We start from the raw sequence: 2,921 nt of genomic DNA, 5'->3' as shown, positions 1-2,921 counted from the left end.
CTTAGACTTGAATTTGAAAGTCCATACCTGCACTTGTAAGAATTTGACGAGGTTATAGCCACTTTATACTTTCCTAACGTGTTTGAGGACATGGTCAGGCTGAAACTCTTTCCTTTCTCCTTGAACTATGTCCGCGATTTATTAGCACATGGAATGACATGATGAAGGAGTTCATAAAAAAATTCTTTCCATACCATAAGACGAACACCATCAGGAAGTCGATCATGAACTTCACCCAAAAGGAAGATGAAACATTCTTCCAATGCTGGGAGCGGTTCAAGGATCTCATCAGTTCATGCCCACAACACGGTTTTGAAACGTGGAGTATAACAACTTTCTTCCATGATGGACTAACATCTTTAATGCGCCAATTCGTCAAGACAATGTGCAATGGAGAATTCATAAATAAGAATGTCGATGAGGTGTGGGATTACTTTGACAAACTTGTTGAAACCGCACAATCATGAGACATCACCCCAAAACCTAACACCACATCTAAGCCTACTTAAGTAAGGGAGAAAGGTGGAATATAGTTAGTGAAAAAGGATGATGATATAAATGCTAAAGTGGCTAGTCTCGCAAGGAAGGTCAAGGCCATGGAACTTAAGAAGGATAAGGGTAAGGAAACTGTTTGCGGTATTTGTGATTGTAGCATTCACACAATTGAAAATTGCCCAACAATATCTGCTTTTCAAGAGGTACTCAATGAGCAATCTAATGCTGTAAATAGTTACCAAAGACCTTTCAGTGGACCCTTCTCTAACACGTACAATTCTAGTTGGAGAAATCATCCGAACTTTAGTTGGAGGAATGGACAAACTGCTAATCCTCAAGGAATCCCTAACCAATTCTCGAATTAAGGGAAACCTCAGGAGGATCTGGTCTGGAAACATATTTAAAACTAGGAGCTTATCACTCAGGGTATATTGCAAACCCTTCAAGACCTTTCAAAGGCCATACAAGGGCGTGAGAAAAAAATTCAATTGGATAAAAAGGGATTCTTCCAGCCCAACCTTTCGCCAATCCTAAACCGCAATATGAAATAAGTGATCCAAGCTCTTTAAATAAAATGGAGCAAGCTAAGTCTATCACCACTCTTAGGAGTGGGAAGATAATTGACAAATCTTTTCTGGTAAGGGCTGAAAGGCCTAAGGACCTAGAAGAGGATAATAATGATAGACCTAGTACTGCTCCACAAGAATTAGAATCAGAACTTCAAGACAAGACGATTGTTCCATTCCCCCAACAGTTGGTTGCACCAAAATCTCTCTCTAACTCTCAAGACATTCTAGAGGTGTTGAGACAAGTGAAGGTCGATATTCCTCTACTTGATGCCGTAAAACAAATACCTTCATATGCCAAATTTCTAAAAGATTAGTGTATGACCAAAAGACGGCAAAATATTCAAAAGAAAATCTTTTTAACTGAAAAAGTGAGTGCCATCCTAAAGCAAGATGTGCGACAAAAATACAAAGATCCTAGTAGCCCAACCATCCCTTGTGTAATTGGGAACTACCGGATTGAGCATGCACTTCTTGACTTAGGAGCGAGTATAAATTTTATTCCTTACTTGGTCTATGAACAATTAAGTTTGGGTGAATTGAAACCACTCGAACTACATTATAACTTGCCGACCGCTCAGTTCATGTACCGAGAGGGATAATCGAGGATGTGTTCGTCTAGGTTGACAGATTCTATTACCTGGTAGATTTTATCGTCCTGGATACTCAACCCATCATGGACATGAGCACTCAAATTCCTGTCATTCTTGGTCGCTCATTCCTTGCCACATCAAATGCAATCATTAATTGTAGGAATGAAGTCATTAGTATGTCTTTTGAAAATATGACATTAGAATTGAATTCTTTTTCAATCCGGACAAACAGTTAGAGGATGATGATGATTTCCACTACATTAACATGATTGACTCTTTCGTGGAAGATAAGACACTTTTGACCTGATCCTCTGACCCTCTAGAGACGTGCCTAAAACACTCCCATAATTTTGATGATGACATGATTAAGGAGATGGGTGCCATGCTAGATACCGTGCCAGTACTTGAAGTTAACCGGTGGATGCCACAATTTGAAGTATTGCCCCAAACTAATGTAGTGCCTCTACCGTCTAACCTCAAGGCACCGAAGCTTGACCTAAAACCTTTGCCCTCTAATTTGAAATATGTCTACTAAGGTCAAGATGAGACATACTCGATGGTAATTTCTTCCCACCTTGAGCAAGAACAAGAGAGTATGCTCATCTCTATTCTCATTGAGCACAAATGAACCCTTGGATGGTCGATTGCGGTCCTCAAGGGAATTAACCCTTTGATTTATACTCACCGCATTCATCTTGAGGATAATGTGAAGACCTCATGACAACCACAACATAGACTAAATCCAAACATGAAGTGGTGAAGGCTGAGGTTCTTAAGCTATTGGATGTGGGTATCATATACCCTATATCCGATAGCCAATCGGTGAGTCCAACCCAGGTGGTTCCTAAGAAGTCCGGAATCACCATCGTAGCCAATGCCAACAATGAACTCGTGCCAACTAGAGTTACTACTAGTTGGAGAATATGCATTGACTATAGGAAATTGAATACCGTCATGAGGAAAGACCACTTTCCTTTGCCCTTCATCGATCAAATTTTGGAAAGGCTAGCTGGTCATTCCTATTACTGTTTCATTGATGATTATTCAGGCTACAAGCAGATCAAGATAGCCCTTGAAGATTAGGAAAAGATTACATTTACATGTCCTTACGGCACCTTTACCTACCGAAGGATGTCATTCGGGCTATGTAATGGCCCCCCTACTTTCAGCAATGCATGTTGAGTATTTCCTCTGAGATGGTGGGGCAATATTTAGAGGTCTTCATGGATGACTTCTCAGTTTTTAGTCCATCCTTCAGCGAATGCTT

General features: G+C 40.3%; 1 non-coding gene across 1 annotated transcript; it reads right to left on the bottom strand.

Moving 5' to 3' along the window:
- Positions 1-206: 206 nt before the first annotated feature.
- Positions 207-313, bottom strand: LOC131247564 (small nucleolar RNA R71). The gene has a single exon (XR_009171844.1). It is a non-coding gene; the product is annotated as a small nucleolar RNA R71 (small nucleolar RNA).
- Between the last annotated feature and the right edge of the window lie 2,608 nt (positions 314-2,921).

Source organism: Magnolia sinica, chromosome 5 (assembly GCF_029962835.1).
Source record: "Magnolia sinica isolate HGM2019 chromosome 5, MsV1, whole genome shotgun sequence".
Taxonomy (NCBI): domain Eukaryota; kingdom Viridiplantae; phylum Streptophyta; class Magnoliopsida; order Magnoliales; family Magnoliaceae; genus Magnolia; species Magnolia sinica.
The sequence above is the reverse complement of the archived record's forward strand: the minus strand, read 5'-3'. Positions and strand labels throughout refer to the sequence as shown.